This window comes from Dama dama, chromosome 28, assembly GCF_033118175.1.
Source record: "Dama dama isolate Ldn47 chromosome 28, ASM3311817v1, whole genome shotgun sequence".
NCBI classification, from domain to species: Eukaryota; Metazoa; Chordata; class Mammalia; order Artiodactyla; family Cervidae; genus Dama; species Dama dama.
In genome coordinates this window covers 55588281-55614210 of record NC_083708.1, presented here as the reverse complement: position 1 = coordinate 55614210, position 25930 = coordinate 55588281, and positions in this window count along the sequence as shown.

Here is a 25930-nt window from a genome sequence, read left to right as displayed (position 1 = left end):
TAGGAATATAGGAATATGTAAATACAAATGATGTCAAACCAGTAGCAACTGACTTCAATCTTTCTTTTTTATCACATAATTACTGATATCAGAGACAGTTTGTGTAAATTCTACTGAAACACACTGAGTTGAGAAGAATTATGAAATGTAGCAGCACGGAATAATTAGACTATATCACTGAGAGAATTAGTCACACAGTTTTTTGAAGACTACCTTTTACAAAGGGATCCTCCTAAACATTGAAATTCTGGCAGTTATTTTCTAGGGCAAAATTATTTGATCGTTATTTCATCTCTTTCACCAAAGTCTACATAATAAGACATTCCTTAGGAAAGAATTTAAAATGAGTATTCCTTCAAACCCATAACAGGTATATTTGCTTAGAATCTTTATCATTATTCTTCTTTTCATTGAGTACATAGATATCACTTATAATACTAAATGTGATGACTTTATAAGAAAGGATGAATTTCAATTCTGTTTGTGGGTATGAAAATTGGTTGACAATAAGCAAGAGGTACCACAGTTTTACACACGCAATTTTAAATACTTACCACTATTAAGAATATGACTGTGCAAAATAGTTAATGTAAATTGTATATGCAAAGTAAAATATTGAAATTAATTTAAGCATCTAATAGAAGAATATTCAAATAAATTATAGCATATCTATATTATGCAGTAATTTTCAGTAATTTAATAAAATGAACCTTTAAAAAGGGAAAGTATGATCCAATCATGAAAAATCAAAGTATGATTCTTAAACTCCTCTACTGGCCTCTGAAAAAATCCCAATGTCCTGAGACCCTGAGAGATCAGGCTTCCTCTGGGAAGACTGGTCACAGAATTCTTTGTTATGTTTTGGATAGAAATCCTTTGTTAAGTATATATTTGCAAATACTGTCTCACAATACGTGGCTTACCCATTTATATTTCTTAGCAGTGTCTTTTGATGAAAAAAAGGTTTTTTTCATGAAATCTATTTTTACTTTATTTTTAAAAATGTATTATTTCGAATGAACTAAGAAATATTTGTCTATTACTGATGCCAGAAAGATATTTCCACTATATTTTCTTCTAGAAGTTTTGTTATTTAGTCATTGAGCCGTGTCCAACTCTTTGCAACCTCATGGACTGCTGCCCGCCAGCTTCCCTGTCTATCACCATCTCCTGGAGTTTGTTCAAACTCATGTTCATTGAATTGGTGATGCCATCCAGCCATCTCGTCCTCTGCTGTCCCCTTCTCCTCCTGCCCTCAATCTTTCCCAGCCTCAGAGTTTTTTCCAATGAGTTGTCTCTTCACATCAGATGGCCAAGGATTGGAGATTCAGCTTCAGCATCAGTCCTTCCAATGAATATTCAGGATTGATTTCCTTTAGGATTAACTGGTTTAATCTCCTTGCTGTCCAAGAAGTTATGTAGTTTTAGCCTTTATTTTAGGGCCTGTTCTGTTTAAGTCAATTTTTTGGTATGATATAAGGTAAGTGTCAGCTTGTTTTTTCATATCCAGCATCATTTATTGAAAATATTCATTTCCCATTGAACAGAGGGGTTGACAGTCTTTTTTCCCTTGATATATTTGCTTATCCTTACATCAGTCATGTAATGATTTTAGAGTAAGCTTTATGGTAAGCCTTAAATTTCAATACTACTTATATTCCAATTTATTATTTGTTTGTATTACAAGATTGTTTTGGCTACTAGAGGACTTTCATGATTTCATTTATATTTTAGAAATAACTTGCAAATTTCTATTTTAAAATACACTGGGATTTTTATTGGGATTATATTGAATCTAATAGTTTTACTTGGAAATAGGTGCCAGTTTAAGGATATTGAGTCCTTTAATCTATATACATGAATATCTTTAAATTTATCTAATTTTCATTAATTTATCTTATCAAAGTTTTATTGTTCTCAGTGTAAGAACATTAGACATCTTTGGTTAAAATTATTCTTGAATATTTTATTGTCTGGTGCAATTATAAATAGAAAAGAATTTTCTGAATTGCATCTTGTATTTGCTTGTTTACAGTATATGGAAATATAAATGACTTGTTTTTCGACTTGTATTCACTTATTTAATTACCCACTGCTATATTCCAAGCACTTGTTCAGCATTCTACATCTCTTAGATTTGTGCTCTCTATAGCGCCAGAAGTTTTAAATCCACATTATTGTTGTTATAGCCTTGCTCTCTGGGAAATAAACTCACTCAGAAGGACAATGCAGATAGTGGAGTGCAGTTTATTACACTGGCGGGCCCAAGGCAGAGTCTCCTGTTAGACAAGGACCCCAACCAGCATTTGTGAAAATCTTTTATACCCCATGTGTATGTGTCCAAACCCAGCACCCCAAATTCCTTGAGACTTACATAAACAAAGGAAGGGTAAATACAACTACAATAACCCCATCATTCATGTGTTATGTGTTCAAACAGTTAATAATCAATAAGCCCACAGTTACATTTCAAACAGTTAATAATCAATAAGCCCGTGGTCACGTTCCAGCCAGTTAATAATCAATAAGCCTGTGATTACATCCCGATAGATATGGAAAAAATTTATGACCTGTCCAGAGGCAAGGGTGATTAGGGTATGTTTCCTCTTAGGCATTGAGTAACCTGGATGTGATCTTCAAGATTCCCCTGCCCAGAGGGGGTCTTATCCTTCCATTGTCATTCCCATAGTAGGCGCTAAGCACAGAGTTGAGTCCACTGGAGAGGTGGCCGTGCACGACCAGCACGGACAGGCCTGAGATGGAGTCCAGGCCCTATGAATTCCTTCTTCATTGTAACATATGATAGATTGTATCTGTGGTTCTGAAGAAGAACTTAATTGAGATGATTGAGAGAATATGCTGGGCTAGTCCAATCCAGGTGAACTCTTCCCAACTTTAATAATTGTGATTAACTACATTGCATTTCATCTAGGTCCAGGCAATACCTACACACTCACACTTGCATATATAATATGTACATACATTCACATATACAAACTGTATATACATAGTATCATGCAGGTATATATACTTATTATATATATCAGTTCAGTTCAGTTCAGTTCAGTCGCTCAGTCGTGTCCAACTCTTTGAGACCCCATGAATCGCAGCACGCCAGGCCTCCCCGTCCATCACCAACTCCTGGAGTTTACCCAAACCCATGTCCATCGAGTAGGTGATACCATCCAACCATCTCATCCTCTGTCATCCCCTTCTCCTCCTGTCCCCAATCCTTCCCAGCATCAGGGTCTTTTCCAATGAGTCAACTCTTTGCATCAGGTGGCCAAAGTATTGGAGTTTCAGCTTCAACATCAGTCCTTCCAATGAACACCCAGGACTGATCTCCTTTAGGATGGACTGGTTGGATCTTCTTTTAGTCCATATATACTGAACTGCACACATATATGTATATGTGTATATATATATGTATATATGTGTGTGTGTGTGTATATATATATATGTGCAGTTCAGTATATATGTATATACTTCTCCATATAAATATAGATAAACACATATTTAATACTCAATTAAACAGTAACTGATTATTTTGGGTAGCCCCAGAGAAAATACTTAACTTCTCTGTATGCATTCCACTTCAGTTCAGTTCAGTTCAGTCGCTCAGTCATGTCCGACTCTTTGCAACCCCGTGAACTGCAGCACATCAGGCCTCCCTGTCCGTCACCAACTCCTGGAGTTTACTCAAACTCATGTCCATTGAGTCGGTGATGCCATCCAACCATCTCATCCTCTGTCGTCCCCTTCTTTTCCTGCCCTCAATCTTTCCCAGCATCAGGGTCTTTTCCAAGGAGTCAGTTCTTCGCATCAGGTGGCCAAACTATTGGAGTTTCAGCTTCAACATCAGTCCTTCCAATGAACACCCAGGACTGATCTTTAGGATGGACTGGTTGGATCTCCTTGCAGTCCAAGGGACTCTCAAGAGTCTTCTCCAACACCACAGTTCAAAAGCATCAATTCTTCGGCGCTCAGCTTTCTTTGTAGTCTAACTCTCACATCCATACATGACTACTGGAAAAACCATAGCCTTGACTAGATGAACATTTGTTGGCAAAGTATTGTCTCTGCATTTTAATATGCTTCCTAGGTTGGTCATAAATTTTCTTCCAAGAAGTAAGTGTCTTTTAATTTCATGGCTGCAGTCACAATCTGCAGTGATTTTGGAGCAACAAAAAATAAAGTCTGACACTGTTTCCAGTATTTCTCCATCTATCTGCCATGAAGTGATGGGACAGGATGCCATGATCTTAGTTTTCTGAATGTTGAGCTTTAATCCAACTTTTTTACTCTCCTCTTTCACTTTCATCAAGAGGCTCTTTAGTTCTTCTTCACTTTCTGCCCCTTACTTGTATGCAAATAAAAGTAACAACTCTAATCTGAAGTGGGATAGTTATTGAGGTAAATAAAGATAATGATATTTGTAAGGAAGAATTTGAGTGTAACTTTTTGTCTGTATCATACCAGTGGTTATCTAAATATAATGTTTTACCATCTCCCCAAAGGGTGGCATTTTCTGCTATTTTTTTTCTAAAATAATCCAGTGGAAAGTAGGTTAAAAACCTTGGGCCTGACCTTTATTATGATTCATTGTTAAAGCCAGCAAGATTAGAATTGCATGTTGTTTTGGTCTGGAATAGAGCTTTGGTGTTTTATATTGTTATTATTTTATATAAATACCTTTGATGGTAGGGAGTCTTAGAAGGTTTTGATATGATTAGCTTCAAGTTTGTTTCATAATGAAACAGAAATGTAAAGTCAAAAGCTAAAATCCTAGTTGTAAGTTTTTTCTGCTTTTGTTTTCAAATATTTTTATTTTATTAAGAGGATTTGTACTTGCACAAATTCTCTTGATGCATAAATCTGTCAGTTGCCTTTCATAAGATTTTAAGACCACATAATTATAAATTGGAAACATTCTTATCTGAACAACTTTCTGATCATCAGCTTGTTTACTATATGGGTAGCCATTCTGAATAATGTAATGAATACTATATTTCCTACTCCACTCCTTCTTTCTTCCATGCTGTGATGATCCCAAAAGAAAGCAAAAATGTGCTGATGTAATTATAGGTTCAGGGTAATATCTATAGGAGTTTAATGCAGTTTCTTATGCTTCCAAGGATATAAGTCTTTCAATTAATCACAGTTTGAATTATCCAACTGGTTATTTTAATTTCTTCTTGTGCACTGGAGATTTCACTCCCTCATTTGTTAGTTTTAGAGATAGAAAATATGCTCGGTGGACATCTTACCTCTTAGCTCCAAAAGCATATCCCATTTTTATCCTAGTTTAAAGTTTGTCTATTTTTGTGAAAATGAGGTAGAAATTTCTAATATTGTTGCTCAGCAATCAATACTGGAACACAAATCTGGACAAAGATTCAGTGTTTTGTTTTGTTTTTAATTTTTAAAAATATTTATGACTCAGTTTTTAAAAACTGTAATGCTATCATCAACATGAGTCAAAGTAATGTTATTTCTGTGTTATATCTTACACATCTACATATTATGGTAACGAATAGAGAGTAGGTAAAAGTGACCGGAGAGTGGCAAACTGCTATCACTCCCTGCCCCTACACCTTTTTATGTGGTTGGCTTCTCTGAGTCTGTTCTGTTTTGTTTATGGATTTTTTTCTCTATGTCTCATTTGGAATGTTTACAATGAAGTATGGATTTATTTTTTGTTTATACACAGACCAAATCTATTTTCCATCCTCACCTCACACTGCATCATCATTATTTTCACTTTCAACAGTCAGCTATGTTTTTAAAAATTATAATGCTTCACATCTCTAAGTCTAATTTATGGTGCCTTAAAGATAAAAGAGCATGGCAATCCACTCCAGTATTCTTGCCTGGAGAATTCCATGGACAGAGGACCCTAATGGCTACAGTCTACAGGGTCGCGGTGAGTTGGGCAGGACTGAGCAACCAACACTAAAGATGGAACTGGTAAGGAGCTACACGAGGTCACTGATTCACGTTGGGCCTGGTACAGTCCATCACTGCTAGTTCAGTGAATGGTAACCTCGTGAGCACAAATCGTTATTCTCATCATTGTCCTCCTCATTAATATCATAATCATCATCGATGCTAGATAGACTAACTCAGCACTCTTTATTGAATGTGTAATATTTAGCACTGTGCTAGGCTTTGGATTGAGCTCTTTGAGTGAGAATCCAAATGATAAGATATAAAGTTCAGTATCTGCAAGTATATCGGCATACTCTTACAGGTCAGCAAAAACAGCTTTTTTTTTTTTTTTGGAAATAATGAAACAATGTCTATTTTATTAACAACATTAAAAAAATAAGCTATTTTATTAAAAATACCTTGTTTGGAAATTTCAGTAAGAGATGTCATATGTCAATGGAAATTCTTTAACTAAAACTGGTTGTGAGAATGTTATCTCAGAGTTCATCTCCACAAGCGTAGATACTTTATTTAAAGTCCATAATGACAGAGTTTGATATTCTGGAACAGAAGAAGAGGCCCTGTGATTCCATCTTCCTAAATTATGTGTGGGGAGTGGGACACCCATGAAGGTGGCAAATCTGTTCAGAAAGGCTATGAGGCTGTGTTACCAGAATTCATCTACCTGCACCCAGAAAAACAAGCAATCATGTGACTGATAAGTCTCAGTTTGTAGTTCATTTTTTGTGTTTAGTGTTTGGAAGTTCCTAATTATTTCTTCTCTAGTAATGGAAATACACACTTTTGCCTAAATCATTTCCTCCAATTCTCTACCAAGAACTCATGAGATTCATCCTCTTAATATTTATTATGCATCATTTCACTTCACATTTTCCTTGCTTTTCACTCTCCGTAGAAGAGTAGAACTTCCAATGAAAAATTTATTCATTTATGACAAAATTATTAGCACCACACAAATCTTTATAAAAATCTAATTAAACACCAAGATTGATTATATGTTTACTTCTGCCTTTTAAGTAATTGCAGATCTTAAAGTAAGCTTTGTATAGTGTTGGAAATATAATTCATCATCTTCATACCTAAGAATTCTCAAACATGGTTTCTATTTTCTGTCCTGCAAAGCAATCTGGAGACTCTTTCATGCACTCATTTTCTGTATGGATATAATTCTCCAGGACCTATGTGTGGGAATGCCTTTGTTGAGTCAGAGACAAGGAGGGTCACATAAATACCTATTTTCTTGCCCATGAGCCATTTCCCCCTTTCTCCATTACTCCCAAATACCACTCTGTGAGCCCCCTATTTCATTCTTACTCCTTCAGGTGTACTGCTATTGGTCAAATATATTGAACGTAAGAAAAAAAGGAGAGGATCTTCTCAAACTCCCACCAAAATGGCATCTGTGTTATTACACCAAATAATTCACTTCAGACTTATTCACCAAGTCCAAATATCTCTCCATTCTGATTTTTCCTGCAGCAAAACTACATGATACATACTGAGATCAATTTTATACTTTATGTTTCTACTTTTTCACCCTGAAATTATTTTAGAACTGCACATTGTTCATAAACATTTAACAACTATCAGTTGAAAGGAACTACCACTGGAAAACACAGGTAATCCAGAACTTTGATGAATAGCAGTAACTACCAAGTGCATGATCAAGGTAAGACTTACACTGGGTCTTTCATAGAAAAATATTAATTTTCTATTAATAAATAACTGTCACAAAATTTTTAGGAAAAATAAAAATCAGTAAAATCTGAAAAAAGAAAGATGGCATGAATTGTATAGGAACTGAGTAAAGATGATTTGAGAGAGTAGCAGATTTCACCATGTTTCTGGGCACCTTAATTCAAGTATCACTTGCCTTATAACACTCTTATCACTCTCTGAATTAACTTATTTATTTCTATATAAATAAAAATAAAAATTTGATTTATTTACCTTTCACCTTTTATCTTTTACCTTTGGCTCTAAATTAAACATTTTATAAAAGTAGATTATTTTCCCTGTATCGTTTACAATGCATGTAACACATAATTAGGTTATCAATTTAAAAAGTAGAGTTTAAATTTTTAATCCTTCTGAAATAAAGTGTTCTTATAATCCAAAAAGTAAGAATAATGTCTAATGAAGAAAAATAAGCTCATCAGGTGGCAGCTCCAATATAAAGATGTACAACTAGCTAATAACTAGGCTAGCTTCAATAAACAGTCAAAAAAACAAATTTAATAATGATATGACACAATATTGGCCTCCATTTTTAAAATAATTTAGTAATATGTATCAAAAAAGTTTGAGTAGTTTATGTCCTTTGACTCAGAACAATATTTCTGATGAAAAAAGCAGATTTTTGTACAAAAATAATATATAATATTCTCTGATATATAACTTTGAAAAATAGCCTATTGAGCAATAAGATATTTATTAAACTATGCAATCTCCATAATAATTCTATGCAGACTACTAAAAATTGTGTTCCAGGGAATAAAAAAGGATCTTGAAAAAATCCACAGAACAATGATGATTGAGAAATACTGAATGCAAAATTGTTTATATAGTATTATCTTAATTTTATATTATGTATAAAGATTTGTAAATATGCACACATGCATGTAGAAAAATAGAATTAATATCAACCGTCTCTGAGTAGTATAAATTTTGCTTCCTTATGCTTTTTCAGTATCTTCTATATTCTCTATATTGACAGAGAGATTTCTACTATAATTTAAAAAGTCAATATTATTATTGTTAAAATATTAGAGATAACACTTGGTCATTTGGAAACATTAAAGGGTGGATGTATTAGAAATATTAGTTTGAATAAAGAAACATCTACATTTTAGTCTAAACAATAATTATTTTAATTGAATAGAAATATGTCTAAGTCCATTTTTGGAGACAGGAGGGGCTTCCAATTATAGGAGCAAGTGCTCTAAATATTTTCAAAAGTGCTCAATCCTCCTTCTTAGAGGAGTATTGTTATTGTTTTCTGAAACTAAGTATATGACACCCTTGGGGGAAAACAGAATTTTGTATCTATGTAAGTTAAATCTTCTGAATATGTCTTTATTATCCTGAGGCTAGCTAGTATTCATAGCACTAAAGAAAACAATCACAAAAGCAAACATACTCTTAAAAAAAAAAAAACTAGTCTATCAACATGTAAGAAATCAAGGACACCCTCTTGTTACTAGGAGGAAAAATAAGACACAATTAAAGAAATTTCCCCATGTAAAATCATGTACATTACAAATTCTCTACAAGTAATGAAGGTTACTTTTTACAAACTGAAGCTATAGTCATTACAGCCTCAAGACTTCAGCTAAATATAAGCACAAAAAAATAGTATACTTCTTGTAAATAGAGCAATCAAGCAAGAGCAGCCCAAATTATGCTTGAGAACCACTTCAATCAAGTGAGGCAGAAGGTGAAAAATCACAACCCTGATCATCTTGAGACTTAGGAAACAGTAAATTAAAAGAAGATAGAAATGAAACTGGCAGGAACATTTTGGAAAATCAATTATTAATGAACGAGGCAAATAACCCTATGTAAATATTTATCAAATGGATAACTTTCCTAGGGGTTAGGTCATCATAATTATTCAGTATTACCACAGTGTACTCTCTGCTCAGGCAGGAGGGTAGCCTTGTGACTTTTTTTAACATAAATACCAATATTGTGGTGGTGGGAGAATTGCTAGATTACATTTCTGGAAACCCTGGGTGGAGAGGAAGAGGTGAGGCGTAAAGAGGGTTGGAGAAAGTAACAGAAAATGGTTATAGACATGGCTGCTTTTATAAAGACCCAAATCCTTTGTCCCTGCATTTCTGTAAGTGGAAGTTACCTCTGGGAAGAGCAGATATTCTAACCACCACTCTTGCTATTATGATGGCTGCCTTTCCCAGGCTCATCTGGACAGCTTCTCATGTGTCTGAAATTCATCAAGAGCCACTAAAGAAACTCAGGGGTAGACATTTTGGGTGGGAAAAAGGTGGGGATTCCAGGGGTCATCTAACAGCTTAGTAGATGTTTGAAGTCTTTCTTTAGTAATCATTCAAGTGCTCCTATTGTCTGCAAATTTTACTGTCTCTAATAGGAAAACAATATTGTTTCCTCCTGTACTCTGAAAAACTAAAGTAGCCATATTTCTGACTGGCCATTGAAGAAAAGTATCAAGTTAGGGAGAAAATAGGGTTTATGCCTAAGCAAGCATTTTTTTTTTTTTTTAATTAGGGAACTCAAGTCTTAGTAAAGTATGCTAAGTAAAATTAGGCAAAATAATATAATAGCAAGCATCATTCAATCAATGCTTACTATTATGTTCTAGGAATGTTCTGGATGCTGGAAGAAAAAAAAAAAAAAAGTCTAAGACACAGTCATTGCCCTAAAGGAACTTGAATTCAACTGGGGAGACAGACTTGTAAAATTTTACTATGGTGAGAGTTATTAAAGGGGTGGGAAGGGGATGAGGGTTGTGGAATTCCCACAAGAGGATCAGTGAGAACATCAAAGAGGAGCTGACAGAAGAACAGAGGGAAAGCATCTCAGGCTAAGGGAATAGTGTTAAAAATATTTATAGTGGACTTGAAACCTCATTTGGTTCTTAAACATCAACCTTCTCTCTATTCTGAAAAGAGAGACTTTTTTTTTCCTTTCTTTCGAGACATAGGTCATTACTAATTTATATTCCGGCATAAAGTGATATATAGAGGGCTTTAGAAAGCTACAATAGAATCTGACTCAACTGTCCAATAGCTTCAGTTTCATGGATTTAGCAATTTTTCACTTTCTGACCTTCCAAGCACAGCCAAAACCCAAGTGTTTCAGAATTTGGTTTGTTTTTCTGCTAGGTAAGTTTCTCATCTTAAAATCCCTCTTCTCCTAAGCCAAGTTCACATCCACATGTTTTTTGGTTGATTCTTACTTGATCAGAACAAATTGATGAAGTCAAAGCTTATATTCTACATCTTTCCTCCCTTAATGTAACAACTCCCAGCCTTCTCAGGTGCTCCAGGTCCTTTAGGTTTAAGGCATACACTTCCTCTCCATAGGGTCTTTATATAATAAGCTTTCTTTATAACAATGGACTGGAAGATTCTATTCCCAACTGACTGCATTTTATGCAGCAGACAGGAAAGCCCAGGTGATTTGGGTGTCGATATCTCCGTGCTGCATTAACATATACCATATGCTGTAGCCATCCATGTAGTATCCCATCTCTTGAGCTCCAGCCACTCTTTTTGTATGTCATTCTGGAAGCTTTTGGATGTAAGTAAACTGTTCTCCAGCTCTTCTCTCTGGGAGGACAGGTGAAAGGAAGAGGGGAAAGGGGTGATTCTTTTCAAGGGCAAAGAATGGTTAATACTGGATGTCTTTTCTGTTGATCAGAAAATTACTAATCCTACAATATTTGGATAGAATCTATCTAAATAGGTATTTGTAGAGGAGGTACCGGCTAGAATGTGTGCGTGATATTCAGGTTTGTTTTTACTTGCAGAGTAAAAAATATACAGAATATAACAATAACAAGTAAATTTTTAAAATACTTGGACCATAACTTGTTCCCTGATTCAGAGAATAGTCTTTTGTTACTCCCAGATACCAAACCATGCTGTTAAAAGTTATAGAATCTATGTCAGCAATGCTCCTTTTTCTCCTTTAATGATGAAATCAGGGGCTTCTCTGATGGTTCAGATGGTAAAGAATCTGCCTGCAATGCAGGAGACAGGTTCAGTCCCTGGGTCAGGAAGAGCCCCTGGAGGAGGAGATGGCAACCCGCTCCAATATTCTTGCCTGGAGAATCCCATGGACAGAGTCTGATGGGCTACCTTCCGTGGGGTTTCAAAGAATCGGTCACGGCTGAATCAATTAAGCACAATAAAATTGGAGAAAGTGAGGACAGTGACTTTACTAGAGATGATGAACTAAATATGATACAGTGATAGAACCCAAAACACATTGACAAAGCTATAAACAGTTTATAATAATTTTCAAAGTGTATTCTGAATATGTAGTTTCATGAAATTTGATTAAACCCTAAAGGTCAAATAAAAAATGGTATAGCTAGATAGAAAATGTTTGAGTGTGTCAAATTGATGAATTTTGTATTAAATTAATTTCAGTTCAGTTCAGTCACTCAGTCATGTTGAACTCTTTGCGACCCCATGAATCGCAGCACGCCAGGCCTCCCTGTCCATCACCAACTCCCAGAGTTTACTCAAAGTCACGTCCATCAAGTCGGTGATGCCATCCAGCCATCTCATCCTCTGTCGTCCCCTTCTCCTCCTGCCCTCAATCTTTCCCAGCATCAGGGTCTTTTCCAATGAGTCAACTCTTTGCATGAGGTGGCCAAAGTATTGGAGTTTCAGGTTCAGCATCCGTCCTTCCAATGAACACCCAGGACTGATCTCCTTTAGGGTGGACCGGTTGGATCTCCTTGTAGTCCAAGGGACTCTCAAGAGTCTTCTCCAACACCACAGTTCAAAAGCATCAATTCTTCGGTGCTCAGCTTTCTTCACAGTCCAACTCTTACATCCATACATGACTACTGGAAAAACCATAGCCTTGACTAGACGGACCTTTGTTGGCAAAGTAATGTCTCTGCTTTTTAATATGCTGTCTAGGTTGGTCATAACTTTCCTTCCAAGCAGTAAACATCTTTTAATTTCATGGCTGCAATCATCATCTGCAGTGATTTTGGAGCCCCCAAAAATAAAGTCTGACACTATTTCCACTATTTCCCCATCTATTTCCCATGAAGTGATGGGACCAGATGCCATGATCTTAGTTTTCTTGTCCTCACTAAAATTTGGCAAGTTTCTATTTCAAAGGTATACTATTTTATGAGAGATTTAGTTTGTAAAGAGCAAAGAATAAAGCCAATAGAAGCCTATTAGATGACAAAACAAAATATTTTCTCAAGGTATAAAGAGACAAGAAACAGACTTTCAGTGAATTAGATTCAAAGTTTAATTTTTATTTTTTGCTGACTTTGTATGGCTTCTGGCAGATATGTGACTAATAAAATCTAAAATCCTGAACTTGCTTCTCATTTTTTTAAAAGCTATATAGTATTCTCTTGTACAAATTTGCCCAAAGCATTGATCACAATCCTTTACCCACATAAGTCAGCTTTTTTTCTTATATTTAGCTTTTATAAACAGATCTAACATAAACATTTTCATGCACACATAATTTGTTCACATGAGGAAATTTTTAAATATAATTTCTTAGAAATATAATTACTGGATCTAATGACACTTGAATTTTACATTTTTACAAATTTATCCAAACTCATTAATGAATGTTTCACCTCATTTTAACCAGTAGTACTCCTGAAACTGTACTTTGCTGGGGTGATATTAAGGAAAGGAGTTGATTGGCAAAGGGAAGAATAAGCAGGAACAAGAAAGAAAATAAGAAAGTAAACAGGAATAATAGGACAGAAAAAAAAAAGTAGTTGTGAGAATTAAGGTAAGAAATACATGTTGTACTGTGAATTTAAATGTCAAATCCATAACTCAAGACTCCATTTTTCTGGTGAGTTTCAGACACACAACCTGCACATTTACTGTATGCAATAAATAGTTCATTGACAGTGAAAGTGGAATACTCAAAACAAAATGAAAATTGCCAGCTTCTTCATTCATCCTCACAAATGCTGCCATCTACCTTGAACATTAGGACAAAAATCAAAGTTTTTCCCCTGACCCACCCCTCCCTTTTCCCCTTCACATTATAATCCATCACTCTATTCCATTATTCTTCTACTTAAATATTATAGAATTTGTTCAGTTTTCTCCACCCTGTCTCTCACTACCTACAGTTAGGATAAGTTAAAATTTTCACATGGGTTTCAGCCATAGTTTCTTTTTTCATTTCCTCTTTAGTTCCAGATCCCAGGCTTAAAGCAGAAGTATGGGGCTCAGAGTCCCCATCTCGTCAATGTCTCAGAATTGGTCTCTTGAGCTCTGATGTCACCTGCCCTCAGCGCATGTTTTCATTTCTTCCTTGTTTACAGTTTTCAGCTTTTAGGATCCACTTTCTTTTCTGCTTGCATTTTCCTTTGTATTTATCACTGGTGATTACCCTTTCCTCCTGTGACCCTAGAAGTACACCGCAAATCCCTAAAAGAAAGGCTGATCAACAGTTTCTTAACAGCTTTCTATGTCTTTAATCTCCCTCAGGTCCATTTTTCATATTTCAGCCAGATTTGTCTATTTACAAGAAATTCCACCCTGTTTGGTTTAGTATCCCACACACCACTGCTTACCAGATAAAATTAAAAATTCTTGTTTACCTTGCCCTCAATAAATTTGGTCTCTAAGAATATTTCCAGCCTCATATCTTGCTACTCATTCCGCCTCTCTATTCCAATGTACAGGGGTTCCTTCAAGTTTTCAAACATGTCTTGTTGATTCCCACTTACAGCCATATACTGCTCTCTCTACTTTAATATGCCAGGATACCATGAAGTATGCCAGGTCCTTATGAAGTATATTCACAAATACAGTTCATGATTTCATTCAGTATGTTAAATATTCAGTAGACAACATAATTACTATGATATAAAATTGTTATATACTGGTTTATTTTTAAATTGTGGTTCTTCATTTAATTTCTTTGCTTTAAGGAAATTTCTCAAGTAAAATAAGATAAATTAGCCATATTGATATGGCTATATATATAAATATAGTAAATAGAAAATATGCACTAAATATACACAGATATGTATGTAATCTACTTGCCTATCTACACATATGCAAACACACACTAACATACACATAATGAACATTTGAACATGGCATGATGCATTTGTTTTTGTGGCCATATCTACAGGGATGTGGTTGGAGAAGACTCTTGAGAATCCCTTGGACTGCAAGAAAGATCCAACCTCTCCACCCTAAAGGAAATCAGTCCTGAATATTCATTGGAAGAACTGATGCTGAAGCTGAAACTCCAATACTTTGGCCACCTGATGCAAAGAACTAACTCATTTGAAAGGGCACTGGTGCTGGGAAAGATTGAGGGCAGGAGGAGAAGGGGACAACAGAGGATGAGATGGTTGGATGGCATCACCGACTCAACAGACATGAGTTTGAGTAAACTCCAGGAATTGGTGTTGGACAGGGAAGCCTGGCGTGCTGCAGTCCATTGGGCCACAAAGAGTCAGACACAAGTGAGCAACTGAATTGAACTGAACTTACAGGGATGTAAACTGTTGTTTCAGTTGTTGTCAGTGCCAATTGTTTAAATGGTTGAAGGGATTGATCAGCATGTAGGAAAGGAAACTGACATCCTTAATGTGTCTCTGACTCAGAGAGCAGTGGGAACTTGGCAAAAGGAAATTAAACCTGAAAAACCTATTCAAAAGATGTTAAACACACAGACCGGGTCTCTGTTTTTATGCACAAACAACTGATGTCCCCCTAGGCTAAACTACAAAAGCTTTCATCATAAGAATGATATGCCTACAATGGACCTTAAGAGCTTAGTTGGTGAATCAAGGAGGAAAGAAGAGCTCTTCATTACTTGGGGTTTTGGCGACAGCTTTTGTTCTCTTGCAGCTGGTGGAGCTCTTCATTTGCAGCAGGACAACAGAACACCTATGAAGAAATGGTGCTGTTTGTATTTTCTAATCTCACTTCCTCAGTTCTAAGCCGCCTTATTTCCACCTGGCAGTCAAATGATAAAAAACACTAGGTCACCAGCAATGCAGCAGGAAAGGAAAAGAAAGGCTAATGTTACCCTAAAGCACAGTTGAAAACACAAAGAAAGCATACTTCCATGTCAGGGGTATAACCTGAAATGACACGCTGGCATGAATTACTTCATTGGGTTTTTGACAGAAGAGAACAAAAAGTGGCTAATGAAGTCACGAGAGGATTTGAGAGTTCAACTCATGAAACCTTTAGTATTATGACAGTGTCAGGACAGGTCGTCTTACTGTTTCCCTCCCAAGATGGAACCTTCCTGTGACCTCAAGGTAAAATCAGATGTTTGAAAAACGATAGACTCAAATGAATTCTGATACACTTGTAAGTTTCCTGTCTGAATATGCATTTGGTTTTCTTTTAATTTTAGGATTGTCACATTTTAGTTTAGCAAACAATTAATGTTGTATCATTTTATTTTCTCAGTATACACAGTTTATATATCTTTCCTCTTAATATAGTAAAATAAATATATCTTGGCTGAAGAGAATATTAAAGTTCAATACGCAAGATATTGTGTAAAATCGCTACATTTGTATCATTGTTCTTTTAATTCGAGCATAGACCTTGATGAAATACCAAGCACTATCCATGCAGGTTAACAGAATTTTTGGACTCCAACAATGGGACCAAAACCAGTTTCTGTCCCAGTGCTAACTTTGAAAGCTGGAAGATGATTTAGCCACTTAAACAATGTGACATTTAGAGGAAAAGAGAAAGGTGTTTTCTCTGGAATATCTTTTTCTTAATTTATCAATATATGAAATACAATGGCTCTAGCAAAGTAGGAAATTTTAAATAATTAATATTTCCACAAGACTTAGAGTCTTAAAATTGATTTCACAAAGCATATTTCAAAACTGGTGAGGTTAAGCAGTCCATGTGTTATTGAAATAATTTTTATCAAAGAGGCAAGGTTTTCAAATTTTCATAGCTAGCAAGGGAAAATAGAATCAAATATCAGGCTATCTGATTCCAGAATCTTTGTATTGCACTAAAAAATCATGGAGTTTGGGTTTTAAGTAATTTCTCTTTGTTAAAGTGCAAATAAATTTGAAAAGAACAAACCTATTATATCCATTATCAACATAAATGATATAATTCTTTCAAATTAAGATGGAAAGAAGGAAGGAAGGAGGGAAGAAATGGCAAAGAATCATGACCCAGCATTAGGACTGTATGAAATAAGAGGATTAGAGCACTGGTAAATCCATTAGGACTTCTGGTTGCAAGAAACTAAAAGTTAACAGACTAGCTTAAGGTAGCTGCTGCTGCTGCTGCTAAGTCACTTCAGTCGTGTCCGACTCTGTGCGACCCCATAGACGGCAGCCCACCAGGCTCCCCCGTCCCTGGGATTCTCCAGGCAAGAACACTGGAGTGGGTTGCCATTTCCTTCTCCAATGCAGGAAAGTGAAAAGTGAAAGTGAAGTCACTCAGTCGTGTCTGACTCTTCGCGACCCCATGGACTGCAGCCTACCAGGCTCCCCCATCCATGGGATTTTCCAGTCAAGAGTACTGGAGTGGGCTGCTATTGCCTTCTCCGAGCTTAAGGTTACAGGGATGTTTTTAGGCCATACAGAGAACCTGAAAAAGCAAATATCTGATAGGGCAGGAACCAGGACATTTCTGGAATCACCACAACAGACACAAGGAAATCATCACATAGGATTCTCTACCTCTGCTGGATTTCTGCTTCTCTTTTCAGATTAGCTTTCTTCTCTCTTCTGCAGATAAAATTCTTTTTTTTTTTTTAATTTATTTTTATTAGTTGGAGGCTAATTACTTTACAATATTGTAGTGGTTTTTGCCATACATTGACATGAATCAGCCATGGATTTACATGTGTTCCCCATCCCATCCCTTTGGGTCTTCCCAGTGCACCAGCCCTGAGCACTTGTCTCATGCATCCAACCTGGGCTGGTGATCTGTTTCACACTTGATAATATACATGTTTCAATGCTATTCTCTCAGATCATCCCACCCTCGCCTTCTCCACAGAGTCCAAAAGTCTGTTCTATATATCTATGTCTCTTTTTCTGTCCTGCATATAGGGTTATCATTAACATCTTTCTAAATTCCATATATATGTGGTAGTATACTGTATTGGTGTTTATCTTTCTGGCTTACTTCACTCTGTATAATGAGCTCCAGTTTCATCCATCTCATTAGAACTGATTCAAATGTATTCTTTTTAATGGCTGAGTAATATTCCATTGTGTATAGGTACCATAGCTTTCTTATCCATTCATCTGCTGATGGGCATCTAGGTTGCTTCCATGTCCTGGCTATTATAAACAGTGCTGCAATGAACATTGGGGTACACGTGTCTCTTTCAGATCTGGCTTCCTCAGTGTGTATGCCCAGGAGTGGGATTGCTGGGTCATATGGCAATTCTGTCTTCTGCAAATAAAATTCTTTACACTTTAGAGCACATGACCATCTAGAACTGTAACTTGCATTCTCAAGGTTTCCTTTCTGGAGGAAAATGATAGTCTATCTACCAGTTCTAGTTCAAAAATCTCTAGGTGAAGACACACTTGATTATGTCCCATGCTCCCTCCTTGGTCTAACTGGAACATTTAGCAGTAATGGGAAATGTGTGCTCAACTGCTTTCCTTCAGAGAATATGATTTGAAAATAGAGTAACTCAGTTATTCTTCTACCTAACTAGTAGGCGTGGTCAATTGGCCTCAGAGGAGCTTTTTTTTTCCTTGCTAGTTGAAGCAGCTATTCTAGCAAGATTGGGTGGGCTGTACAAGAGGGTAAGACTGAGCATGCGAGGTTCACTGTATAGACATTTGTTGTTCAGTTGCTCAGTCATGTCTGACTCTCTGAAACCCCATGGACTGCAGCACCCCAGGCTTCCCTGTCCTTCACCATCTCCTAGGTTACTCAAAATTACTCAAAATTCATGTCTGTTGACATGATGATGCCACCCAGCCATCCATCCTCTGTCATCTCCTTCTCTTCTTGTCTTCAATCTTTCCCAGGATCAGGGTCTTTTCCAGTGAGTCAGCTCTTCACATCAAGCAGCCCAAGTATTGAAGCTTCAGCGTCAGCATCAGTCCTTCCAATGAATGCTCAGGGTTGATTTCCTTTAGGATTGACTGGTTTGATCTTCCTGTAGTCCAGGGACTCTTAAGAGTTTGCTCCAACACCACAGTTCAAAAGCATCAATTCTTCAGCACTCAGCTTTCTTTATGGTCCAACTCTCATATCCATACATGACTACTGAAAAAACCATAGCTTTGATTATACAGACCTTTGTCAGCAGAGTAATGCCTCTGCTTTTTAATATACTTTCTAGGTTTGTCACAGCTTTTCTTCCAAGGAGCAAGCATCTTTTAATTTCATGGCTGCAATTTTATGTCAGTAAAAGCCCTTACCCCTGGGGATCTATGGGATTATAAAGAAATAGAAGCAATGGAAGAGAAAAGGGGGAAGCAGCTGAAGATAAATTTCTTACTCACATAATAATTTCAAGTGTCTACTAAATTTAAGGAATTAGCTCAAAAGCAGAACAAAAGAGCAGGTTTAGAGAAAACTGGTTTAAGAAAGTTAGGACTCTGAAAATTGTTCATGAAAAAAATATTTTTTTCAAATACTACAGACCATTATAACTAGAGATTAAGACCAAAACAGTTGAGGAAAAGTAAAACAGTTGAGTATTCTAGGACTAAATACAGGAAGGAACCAGACACTAGAAGGAGGAAGTTCAGTGGAATCATGGCCTAAGACGTAGCATTCTTCTTCTCCCCCATCAGAGCATCATTATGGTGGGGGCCTTGTTTTGGACTCAAGGGGACCTAATTTTGAATCTATCCTTTATTAGTTGTTTGGTGCTAGAAAAAATGATTACTCTATGAATCTATTTCCTCATTTCTACCACAGAGTAATACTAGCTCATAGGTTTTGCTGCTTTTGCTGTTTTGTTTAGAACAGATTAAAAATATTAGACCCTCCATTATAAGAGTCCATGCATACTTCCATGCATTGTTGCTATGTGACAGAGGTAGCACTGCAGATCGTCAGGGAAACAACTGGGTATCTCAAAGGAGGAAAAAAAAGAAACAGGTCACGGATCTCACACCATTCACAAGACATAATATGAGATAGCTTAAAGGCTTCCATATTAAAGGCAAAACAAAAACACTTTCAGAGGCTATACTGGATATCAATTTTATGACTTTGGGGGTTAAGAAGATTCCTCAAAAAAGATACAAGTGAATTAACCATAATATAATGCATTGATTTAATTTAGGTCATACTTGAATGGTCTATTGTTTTTCCCTACTTTCTTCAATTTAAGTCTGAATTTGGCAATAAGGAGTTTATGATCTGAGTCACAGTCAGCTCCCAGTCTTGTTTTTGATGACTGTATAGAGCTTCTCCATCTTTGGCTGCAAAGAATATAATCAATCTGATTTCAGTGTTGACCATCTGGTGATGTCCATGTGTAGAGTCTTCTCTTGTGCTGTTGGAAGAGGGTGTTTGCTATGACCAGTGTGTTTTCTTAGCAAAACTCTATTAGCCTTTGCCCTGCTTCATTCTGTACTCCAAGGCCAAATTTGCCTGTTACTCCAGGTGTTTCTTGACTTCCTACTTTTGCATTCTAGTCCCCTATAATGAAAAGGACATCTTTTTTGGGTGCTAGTTCTAAAAGGTCTTGTAGGTCTTCATAGAACTGTTCAACTTCAGCTTCTTCAATGTTGCTGGTTGGGACATAGGCTTGGATTACCGTAATATCGAATGGTTTGCCTTGGAAACAAACAGAGATCATTCTGTCACTTTTGAGATTGCATCCAAGTACTGCATTTCAGACTCTTTTCTTGAACATGATGGCTACACCATTTCTTCTAAGGGATTCCTGCCCACAGTAGTAGATATAATGGTCATCTGAGTTAAATTCACCCATTCCAGTCCATTTGAGTTCGCTGATTCCTAGAATGTCGATGTTCACATTTGCAATTTCCTGTTTGACCACTTCCAATTTGCCTTGGTTCATGGACCTAACATTCTAGGTTTTTATGCAATATTGCTCTTTACAGCATTGGACCTTGCTTCTATCACCAGTCACATCCACAACTGGGTATTATTTTTGCCTTGGCTCCATCACTTCATTCTTTCTGGAGTTATTTCTCTCCTGATTTCCAGTAGCATATTGGGCACCTACCGACCTGGGGAGTTCCTCTTTGAGTATCCTATCATTTTGTCTTTTCATACTGTTCATGGAGTTCTCAAGGCAAGAATACTAAAGTGGCTTGCCATTCTCTTCTCAAGTGGACCACATTCTGTCAGACCTCTCCACCATGACCCGACCATCTTGGGTGGCCCCACACGACATGGCTTAGTTTCATTGAGTTAGACAAGGCTGTGGTCCATGTGATCAGACTGGCTAGTTTTCTGTGATTATGGTTTTAGTGTGTCTGCCCTCTGATGCCCTCTCACCACACCTACCATCTTACTTGGGTTTCTCTTACTTTGGACATGGGGTATCTCTTCAAGGCTGCTCCAGCAAAGCGCAGCCACTGCTCCTTTCCTTAAATGAGGGGTATCTTCTCATGGCCACCCCTCCTGACCTTGAACGTGGAGTAGCTCCTCTCGGCCTTATACAGTGGAAGTGAGAAATAGATTTAAGGGACTAGATCTGATAGACAGAGTGCCTGATGAACTATGGATGGAGGTTCGTGACATTGTAGAGGAGACAGGGATCAAGACCATTCCCATGGAAAAGAAATGCAAAAAGGCAAAATGGTTGTCTGAGGAGGCCTTACAAATAGCTGTGAAAAAGAGAAGCAAAAAGCAAAGGAGAAAAGGAAAGATATTCCCATTTGAATGCAGAGTTCCAAAGAATAGCAAGGGGAGATAAGAAAGTCTTCCTCAGTGATCAATGCAAAGAAATAGAGGAAACAATAGAATGGGAAATACTAGAGATCTCTTCAAGAAAATTAGAGATACCAAGGGAATATTTCACGCAAAGATGGGATTGATAAAGGACAGAAATGGTATGGACCTAACAGAAGCAGAAGATATTAAGAAGAGGTGCAAGAATACACAGAAGAATTGTACAAAAAAGTTCTTTACGACCCAGATAAACAGGATGGTTTGATCACTCACCTAGAGCCAGACATCCTAAATGTGAAGTCAAGTGGGCCTTAGAAAGCATCACTATGAACAAAGCTAGTGGAGGTGATGGAATTCCAGTTGCGCTGTTTCAAATCCTGAAAGATGATGCTATGAAAGTGCTGCACTCAATATGCCAGCAAATTTGGAAAACTCAGCAGTGGCCACAGGACTGGAAAAGGTCAGTTTTCATTCTAATCCCAAAGAAAGGCAATCCCAAAGAATGCTCAAACTTCTGCACAATTGAACTCAATCTCACGCGCTAGTAAAGTAATGCTCAAAATTCTCCAACCCAGGCTTCAGCAATACATGAACCATGAACTTCCAAATGTTCAAGCTGGTTTTATAAAAGGCAGAGGAACCAGAGATCAAATTGCTAACATTCATTGGATCATCGAAAAAGCAAGAGAATTCCAGAAAGACATCTATTTCTGCATTATTGACTATGCGAAAGCCTATGACTGTGTGGATCATAACAAACTGTGGAAAATTCTGAAAGAGATAGGCATACCAGACCACCTGACCTGCCTCTTGAGAAACCTATATGCAGGTCAGAAAATAACAGTTCTAACTGGACATGGAACAACAGACTGGATCCAAATAGGAAAAGGAGTACATCAAGGCTGTATATTGTCACGCTGCTTATTTAACTTACATGCAGAGTACATAATGAGAAACACTGGGCTGGAGGACTCACAAGCTGGAATCAAGATTGCCGGGAGCAATATCAATAACGTCAGATATGCAGATGACACCACCCTTATAGCAGAAACTGAAGAGGAACTAAAAAGCCTCTTGATGAAAGTGAAAGACGAGAGTGAAAAAGTTGGCTTAAAGCTCAACATTCCGAAAACTAAGACCATGGCATCTGGTCCCATCACTTCATGGGAAACAGTGGAAACAGTGTCAGACTTTATTTTTTTGGGCTCCAAAATCACTGCAGATGGTGGTTGCAGCCATGAAATTAAAAGAAGCTTACTCCTTGGAAGGAAAGTTATGACCAACCTAGATAGCATATTAAAAAGCAGAGACATTATCTTTGCCAACAAAGGTCCATCTAGTCAAGGCTATGGTTTTTCCAGTAGTCATGTATGGATGTGAGAGTTAGCCTGTGAAGAAAGCCGAATGCTGAAGAACTGATGCTTTTGAACTGTGGTGTTGGAGAAGACTCTTGAGAGTCCCTTGCACTGCAAGGAGATCCAACCAGTCCATCCTAAAGGAGATCAGTCCTGGATGTTCATTGGAAGGACTGATGCTGAAGCTGAAACTCCAATACTTTGGCCACCTCATGCGAAAGGTTGACTCATTGGAAAAGACTGTGATGCTGGGAGGGATTGGGGGCAGGAGGAGAAGGGGACGAAAGAGGATGAGATGGTTGGATGGCATCACTGACTCAATGGGCATGAGTTTGAGTAAACTCTGGAAGTTGGTGATGGACAGGGAGGCCTGGCGTGCTGCGATTCATGGGTTCGCAAAGAGTCAGACACGACTGAGCCACTGAACTGAACTGAAAAGGCATCAAAAGCTTCTGTTCTATTAAAATTAAGAGGTTAAGTTTTTAAAAATGGACCTTCCTATAAAACTAGTAATAAAACTACCATATGACCCAGCAGTCCCACTACTGGACATATACACTGAAAAATCCATAATTCAAAAAGACACATGTACCCCAGTGTTCGTTGCAGCACTATTTACAACATCCAGAACATGGAAACAAGCTAGATGTCCACTGACAGATGAAGTGTATAGAGAAATAGTGGTCCACATATGCAATGAATATTACTCAACTGTAAAGAGGAATGAAAACGAGTCAGTTGAAAGGAGGTGGATGAACCTACAGCCTGTTATCCGGAGTGAAGAAAGCAGAAAGAGAAAAATAAATATCATATATTAACTCATACAAGGAATCTAGGGGAAAATGGTACTGATGAACCTATTTATAGAGCAGGAATAGAGACGGAGACATAGGTAATGGGCTTGACACAGCAGGGCAATGAGAGGGTGGGACGAATTGACAGAGTAGCCCTGACACATATACACGACCGTACGTAAAGCAGACAGCTAGTAGGAAGCATCTATATAACACAGAGCGCCCAGTCCAGCACTCTGTTACAACCTAGAGAGATGGGATGGAGGCATGGCAGAGAGGTTGAGAGGGAGAGGATTTTTGTATACTTATGGCTGATTCGAGTTATACAGCGGAAACCAACACAATATTGTAAAGCAATTATTCTACAACTGAAAAAAAAAATAAAGAGAAACTATTTAAAGAAAAGATGAGACATCTACTCAACCAAAGTTTTAGTTTGGACAAGAACACACTGATGTGAGTATGAAATGATAGTACCTCTCATTAATTCTTGGTGGAAGTGTCTATTGCCAACTATTTTAGAAAATAGTCTGCATCATCTGACAAAGACAAAGCTATGCAAACCGTATGATCTGGGGTTTGCATTCTGGGTATATATTCTGGGGAAATATGCAAATATTCATCAAGGCATATGTGCAAACTATTCCAGGTGGCATTTTTCACGATAGCCAAATGCCAAAAGCAACTCAAACATTTACAAACACATAAGTTGCAAGATACTGAATATTTTATAAAAATGAAAATTGACTACACAATAACATGGATGAATCTTATTAACAAAGTGCTGAGCACAAGAAGCTAGACCCAAAATAATACAATGGTATGATTTAATTCAAAAACCTTTCCAAAACAAGGAAAACAAAATCATTTTATTGGAGACATACACATAAATAGTGAAAACTGAAAGAATAACAAAGAAATCTTCTCAAAATCATGATGAAGATTTTGCCCATCATCAGGAAAGGGGGCCCAAGGGATTCTAGGGTGCTGGCAATGTAACTTTTTCTTTATCATTGGTGAATATTCTGGCTCACATTAATCTTGTTTTGTCGGTGAAAAGTACCCAAAGTGATGTTTCATATAATTTTACATTAGGAGACCTCCAATATTAATATACTTCTGTAATCCTCATTTACAACTATGCTGTATACTGTCTGTTTTTCCCTCCATATCTATTCTTCATCTTTGTCCACCCTGAGACTCTGGTCATTTAGGATGAATAAGCATCTCTTTTGTTCTCTTGCTTCCTGTAGACTTGACCAATGAGACATTCCAGCAGAATGAACATGATATATGAAATGCATTCGCCCCTGGCTTTTTATGATGTAAAGTCCCTGATAAGTAGCTCTCCCCTACCACTATGCCCACTTTTGCTCTTACTGGAAAGCCATTATTCCCTTCCTTGTCATTGTGAGTGTTAACACTACTCTCTATTTTTAGGTGTAGAGTATTGCATTGCTCCTTAATTATTTTCCTTAATCCTGTTCATATGAATATAAAGAGACCTTCCCTTGAAATCTACTCAAATAATATATCTGAGTGTACAATCAGTTTCCTGTCAATTAGTCTTCTGTCAGATACAATATTGGCTCTTCTTCTCCTTGGTCAAATCAAAATGGAAAAAAAAATATTTCTAATCACTTTAGCTGAAATTTCAAATTCTAGGAACACATATTGTTAATGTTTTATGAGTTGGCAATCAAATAATTCCCCCATTGATTTTTATGTTATTCTTAAGATCATATAGATCTTGAAAGCAGGACCAATTTATGGTTCCATCCCACCCACAGCATTGGGCAGAGTGCTCAATTTTCTATGGTATAAGAGTTCAGCATACACTTGCTGATTGACTCAGCTATTATGTCCTTACTTAATATGGTTTATTTGTAGGGCATAAGTTTCTCACAAAGAAAGTATTACCTAATTCTACCATTTAATAAGTGACTCCCCAAATTTTTCTTTGAGATCCTCTCATTTGTATCATGATATGTTGATGTTTACATGTCATAACAGAATAATGCTATTAGACATTATTTCTGTGCCATTACAAGGGGAAATTATTATTTATATTGATGCCATATGAAACTGGAGGAATGTAATTCTCCATAACTTAAACATCCAGTGTAAATAGAAAGATGAGATTTTCATTATTTTGTCAGTATATAATAAGTCAACATTTCTTCAAGCAGTAATATGAAGTGTGTAGCCATTCTTTTCTCCAGGAGATCTTCCTGACCCAGGGATCAAAGGGGTCTCCTGCATT